Source organism: Schistocerca cancellata, unplaced genomic scaffold (genome assembly GCF_023864275.1).
Source record: "Schistocerca cancellata isolate TAMUIC-IGC-003103 unplaced genomic scaffold, iqSchCanc2.1 HiC_scaffold_693, whole genome shotgun sequence".
In the NCBI taxonomy this organism is placed as follows: Eukaryota; Metazoa; Arthropoda; class Insecta; order Orthoptera; family Acrididae; genus Schistocerca; species Schistocerca cancellata.
The window spans coordinates 73,572-80,630 of record NW_026046704.1 but is presented as its reverse complement, the minus strand read 5'-3'; the positions used below and the strand labels follow the sequence as shown (position 1 = coordinate 80,630).

The 7,059-nt window shown below is 41.4% G+C and overlaps 1 non-coding gene across 1 annotated transcript; it reads right to left on the bottom strand.

Annotated features, from left to right (window-relative positions):
• Positions 1-2,078: 2,078 nt before the first annotated feature.
• Positions 2,079-2,152, bottom strand: Trnat-ugu (transfer RNA threonine (anticodon UGU)). Its single transcript has one exon. It is a non-coding gene; the product is annotated as a tRNA-Thr (tRNA).
• Between the last annotated feature and the right edge of the window lie 4,907 nt (positions 2,153-7,059).

The following is a 7,059-nucleotide window of genomic DNA, read 5'->3' as shown; positions in this document are numbered from 1 at the left end:
TATAGAATAAAATCCCCTGAAAATAACTCTATATTGTCGACAGGAAGCAATTATGGCAATCTTACGTACCGAATAACAAAACAATATCTGCCCTTATAAAGACAGGGGCATGCGTAAATAAGGTAATGTGAACGCAGCTCGGAGACCAACGCACGTGCCTAATCGCATTGGGAAACCCCAATTAACATTAACAAAAGAAGGCCCAGCTGCAGTGCAGAAAGAAATAAGGCGAGTACAATATAATACCTTTTAGAATAAACACAGGCGAGACCGTGAGTAAATGGCGATACTACATTAACGAGGCTAGCGGCGGCCTGGGCAAGAAAAATAAGAACTGACCGATAACGAGGAAGCAGTTGGCCGAATCCATAGAGTGTGACGTATTAGAATCGCACTGGGGAGACTAACGTCATATTAAAGCATTTTGAGAATTAAATTAACACACAGCTCTCATCTCGTGGCGGGCCACACACATGAATATGGCAAAATTAACGAAGACGTTGTGACTCAAACTTTACATTTGCAAAGTGAGGGCGGTACACTTCACGTATCGTGGTGACAAATATAAAGCAGTAGTTCATATTCCTGCGGGAAATTTTGCTGGCTGAGATTTGTACACGTCACTCCATCCTACAGCAAATGTGCAATTTCCATTAATTTCGACCGGGGAACATTTAACGGTCTACGGAACGCCGGAAAGTTAAGACTGATTGAATTCAGCCAAGGCTAGAGCAGCGAGTTAGCGTTTCAGATCCAGCATGGAGACAATGCCCCCACAAATCCCGATTGGTAATTTACCAACGCGCTTTAGGCAAGATTAAATCTTAAGTCGAGATTTTGCTCACTCCAACCTGCGGACACTTTGAATATAGAAATTCAAGAATTAATTACTAACATACCCTCCATTGAGTACATGAAAGTTTTGATTAGTTTAAAAGATAAAGTTCATTCTCCACCAACTGAGCCCATTGCTCAGCTACGAGAACGTAGATGTAAATGTCATTGATAAAGTTTTAACTGTCTCATTTGTCATAATTCTTTCATGTACAGAAATAAAGTTTTAATAATCACATATTCAATGTCTAAATGTTAATTAATTTCTTGAAAGTTGAAAGTAATTAAACCTTCCTGTTGCTTACGACGTGAACCTTGAAAGCTTTGATAAATTAAAATGTAGAATGAGAAAGGGAGAGGTTCTGTTATCATTTTAGGATAAATCCCAAATTTGTCATATATATTGATTTGTGTATTCTTGTAATGTCACAGTGCCATTTCAATTAATTCGAGACAGGGGCAAAAATTTATAGCTATGTGGAATGTCTGTTTACCAACCTGGGCTTGAGATGACAGTTAAGACACATTATCCATTGGCGCGTAAGATACGTTATCCACCTGCATAAAGACTGTAAGACACGTCAGCCAGCGTACAATGTCATTAGTCATCAGACGTAGAACTTTCGCGCTAATAGGAAAGCAGTAACAGGGCATAAATCTCGTATTCCTTTTGGAATGTAAAAGTCCTGTTATCGTTCTAGTGCTGAGTCTGTATCTTACCTCGGTCTTGATTCTGTTTACTGCCGAGAATGTTCTTTCCACGCTAGCTGATGAATGGGGTAAGCACAACAGCGACATCATCAGAGCTGATAACTGGGGGAACATAGACGCATGGCCGCTGCTCGACTAATAACACGGTCGGTACCACATTGACACACAGAGTGTGATGCCGACCGTGGTTAGTCGAGCAGCGGTCATCCACCAAATAGTTTTATCCTGTGACTTCGGTTTTACATATCGTATGGAAAAGAATGACCATGAGAGTAGCTGTTTTTTTATTTTTTGTGACCATGATTTTATATCAGCTGGTCTGCCTCATGTATCGTTATATACAAATCGTTTATAAATGTTAATCTACATTCAGATTCGATGATGGCATCTTTAGTGTGTTGAAGCCGGTTATCCAGTAAACAGTATTTAAGCGATCTTGGCTTTTGAATTATTTCTATTTCATTACGATGAAATGAACACCCTTTGCTGCTTACAGGCGTTGACATACGTCAACGGGGACAGATGAAAATGTGTGCCCCGACCGGGACTCGAACCCGGGACTTCCTGCTTACATGGCAGACGCTCTGTCCATCTGAGCCACCGAGGACACAGAGGACAGCAGGGATTTATCTCTGGCACACTTCCCGCGAAACCCACATTCTCAACGTATTGTCCCGCACTACATTCGTAGTGCCCCCGCCCGTTACACTCATTACTTGCGGCGCGTTGCCGATTCCCTTAAGAGTTCAAGCACTGTTTGTGCATTCGCACAGAAAAAGAAGATGGTCAAGCCGGTGGCTCAGATAGGCGAGCGTCTGCCATGTAAGCAGGAGATCCCGGGTTCGAGTCCCGGTCGGGGCACACATTTTCATCTGTCCCCGTTGACGTATGTCAACGCCTGTAAGCAGCTAAGGGTGTTCATTTCATTGTAATTTCATTCGAACGAGCAGCTTGGTCACCGATCGTATCTGTTCTTTCGGACATTAGTAAATATTTCTATTTCAGTTTGTGACAACGAAGAGCTGTCAGTGAGAGCACTTACTTATTATATCCTTTCATTGTTGGTTGGTGTTAGGTTAGAAGCAGTTAATGGTAGTACACTTCGGTGTTTACACGAGCTACTCACATTTATTGGATTTAGCAGGTTTGTCCCTTTGCCCATTCGAACATTTTTAGATTCGTTGTGTGTATGCCTCTAACCTGTTACCTTTTACTGCATGTGTTTGTTTACAGACAGTGACACTCATTGTTGAAGCTACAGGACCTTAAAAAGTGTTGTGAATTCAACGATCTGTTCCTGAGCACGTGTAGTGAGTTATTCGTCGATAGCAATTTGTTCCTATTAGTCGTAATTGTTTGACTGTGAGTTGATAAGTGTTTAGATTTTGTACATTAATAAAACGTCAGTCATCTGATGGGCCTTCTGTCAATGTGTGTAATGTGACCTTTTGATTCTTGTCTTATACCCATAATGAAAATATTACAGTCACATTAACGCTGAAGTATGGTTTTGTGTAAGAGAAATTGCTACATCTACTTACACATCTACATAGATACTCCGCAATCCACCGTGCGGCGAGTGGCCGAGCGTTTCCTGTACCGCTGCTACACATTCCCTATCCTGTTCCACTACCAAACAGAGCGAGGGAAAAATGACTGCCTATATGCCTCCTTATAAGCTCTAATTCATTGTATCTTATCTTTATTGTCCTTACACTCAATGTATTCTGGTGGCAACAGAATATTTCTTCAGTCAACTTCAAATGCCGGTTATCTATGTTTTCAAGTGTTACTCAAGAAGAATGTCGCCTTAGTTCCAGGGATCCCCATTTGAGTTCGTGAAGCATGTCCGTAACACTTAGGTGTTGTTCGAACCTACCAGTAACGAATCTAGCAGCCCACCTCTGAATTGCTTCGATGCTATCCTTTAATCCGACCTGATACGGATTCCCAACACTCGAGCAGTACTCAAGAATAGGTCGCACTAGCGTCCTATTTCTGAATCACATTTTCCTAGAATTTTCCCAATAAACCGCAGTCGACCATTCACCTTCCCTACCACAATCCCCACATGCTCATACCATCTAATATCGCTTTGCAATGTGACGCCTAGATACTCAATCGACGTGACTGTGTCAAGCAAGTCACTACAAATGCTTTATCATAACATTATATGTTTGCTTTTCCTACTCACCCACATTTACATTTTTCTACATTTAGAGATAGCTACCATTCAGCACACCAGCTAGAAATTTTGTCAAAGTCATCTTGTATCCTCGTACAGTCACTCAGCTTCGACACCTTACCGTACACCACAGCATCATCAGTAAACATCTGCCCAACACGTCCTCCAAATCATTTATGTAAATATAGAATAATAGTGGCCCTATCACATTCCCCTGGGGCACTACTGACGTTAACCTTGTCTGTGATGAAAACTCGCCGTCGAGGATAACATACTGGGTTCTGTAACTTAAGAAGTCTTCGAGCAACTCACGCAACTGTCAACCTATTCCATATGCTCGTACCCTTGCTTAACAAGCTGCACTGGGGCGCTGTGTCAATCCCTTTCCTGAAATCTAGAAATATGGAATTTTTTTTGTTACCCTTTATCCATAATTCGCAGTATATCTTGTGAGAAAACGGCAAGCTGAGTTTCGCACTATCGATGCTTTCTGAAACCATGCTGATTCGTGGACATAAGATTCTTAGTCTCAAGAAAATTTATTATATTCGAACTGTGAATGTGTTCAAGGATACTGCAGTAGACAGATGTTAGGTATATTGGTCCGTTCTTTCGCCGTTCTTATATACAGGAGTCACTGTGGTTTTTTTTTTTTCAGTCGCTTGGGAGATTGCGCTGGGCGAGAGATTCACCACAAATGCAAGCTAGGAAGGGGCCACTGCTGTCCTACCCTTTGAAAAACCGAAATGTGATTCCACCCAGACCTGGTGCTTACTTGTGTTTTCCTAGAGTGTGTTTAGTTTCTGTAGCAATTTATTCTGAGGATGACTATGTCTCATTTTAAATTTGATGGTGCTTTGATCGTTAGATTTGTATACGTTATCTATTTCTGAGCTTTTTCTTTTTTCCTTAAATATCTGTCTGCTTGTGAGCAGCGCCATGAGTGATATGTTTTCGGAATATTATGTTTACGTACCATATACAATACTCCTTACATGAGAATATTTCTTACTGCGCCATTTTTTCTTAATATGTTGTTTGTGTTCTTCTTATAAGGTGTTTCTTTTTCCTTTCTCCGTATGACTTATTTTTTTTCCTCTGTGAGAATGCGTGTTCTCGACATCAGTTAGGTAACACGTTTCCAATTGTTGTGAGTGTTTGAAGTTCCTGTCGTTTAGCTTTGGCGTTAAGTCATCCCACATCCATTAGGAGAGCCATTTTCATTATTGTCTATAAATTTCGTTTAGTTTTATTTCTGAGTTCGTTGTTCGTTTCGTTCAAATTACGGTTTGTTCATTTTAACGCCAAGATATTTGGTACCAAGAAAGATTATGTGTAACAAATATCTTCTTTTTATGGTAAGTGCTAAATTCGCTTCGTTGTTTTATTTGGTTATTGCGCTCTTGCCAAAGAATTATAATTTTTTTCTCCATTCTTTCTGTTATTACATTCATGAGTTCTATGATTATCGTTGCATTGTGGCTGACGAATGTCAGTTACGTTCAGATTTATCCTACGTGCAAAACATTGTGGTTCTGGTCTCTGCAACACTAGACAGTACAGCAGTTTTTCATCGATATTGTTCTGCTAAAATGGGATTTCTAAATGCTTCACAGATATGTCAGGTGCAGTGCTTGACAGAGTTAACCCCTAGAGGTGATCTCGATTTTGGACGTATTATTCACTCGAAGTAGAGAGGATATAAAATGTAGACTGGCAATGGCAAGGAAAGCGTTTCTGAAGAAGAAAAATTTGTTAACAACGAGTATAGATTTAAATGTCAGGAAGTCCTTTCTGAAAGAATTTGTATGGAGTGTAGCCATGTATGGAAGTGAAACATGGACGACATGTAGTTTGGACAAGAAGAGAATAGAAGCTTTCGAAATGTGGTGCTACAGAAGACTGCTGAAGATTAGATGGGTAGATCACATAACTAATGACCGAGCGAGATGGCGCAGTGGTTAGCACACTGGACTCGCATTCGGGAGGACGACGGTTCAATCCCATCTCCAGCCATCCTGATTTAGGTTTTCCGTGATTTCCCTAAATCGTTTCAGGCAAATGCCGGGATGGTTCCTTTGAAAGGGCACGGCCGATTTCCTTCCCAATCCTTCCCTAACCCGAGCTTGCGCTCCGTCTCTAATGACCTCGTTGTCGACGGGACGTTAAACACTAATCACCACCACCACATAACTAATGAGGAGGTATTGAATATAATTGGGGAGAAGAGGAGTTTGAGGCACAACTTGACCACAAGAAGGAATCGGTTGGTAGGACTTGTTCTGAGGCATCAAGGGATCACCAATTTAGTATTGGAGGGCAGCGTGGAGGGTAAAAATCGTAGAGGGAGACCAAGAGATGAATACACTAAGCAGATTCAGAAGGATGTAGGTTGCAGTAGGTACTGGGAGATGAAGAAGCTTGCACAGGATAGAGTAGCATGGAGAGCTGCATCAAACCAGTCTCGCCGCGCGGGATTAGCCGAGAGGTCTACGGCGCTGCATTGACTGTGCGGATGGTCCCAACGGAGGTTCGAGTCCTCCCTCGGGCATGGGTGTGTGTGTTTGTCCTTAGGATAATCTAGGTTAAGTAGTGTGTAAGCTTAGGGACTGATGACCTTAGCAAAACAGTCTCAGGACTGAAGACCACAACAACATTACACTGTAATCATTACAATTCGGTTATTTACGACACAAAGTGTCTTTAGTGTTTTTCTGAAGTATCCTAAGTGAAAATGTCCAGCAAGCTGCATTTGCCTCGAATAATTTTCATTCCTTCTGAAGAGAGTAGGTTGCTGCACAAATACTCCATAAGAGCTATAATGTTGAAACTATAGAGAATTACAAAGCATCCTGTAAAATATTGGTGGAAGAGATCGGGACACTGTGAAACGCATCAGTCGGATTTTGAGCTAACTCCTTTGATAAGACAAGAAATATTAAACAGTTCATTTCTAACAGAGTAATAATAAAAGACATGCCTGACGTGTGAAAATTGATGGCATATTCACCGAGTTTCCTTCTTACTGATAATAAGAACAACAGTGTTAGCAGTCGGTTAGCGACTTTCACAATACCACCTGCTTACAAAGAACATAAGTATTTTCTCTTTGGTTCAACAAACAGATAGGGAGATTGCTATCCAGAGAGACCATGCAGCGATAACTACAGAATTTGGCCTGAGGTCACGCGTTTTTGCAGTGACCGCACAGTTTTGACGAAACGATGCATGAGGGACAGAAGTGCCACGAAAAAGAAATTGCACTCTCCTTTTAGGAACGGTCAGAGTAGGACTCTACGGGTGAGCTTTTCTGTTGTGCTGTAATTCAG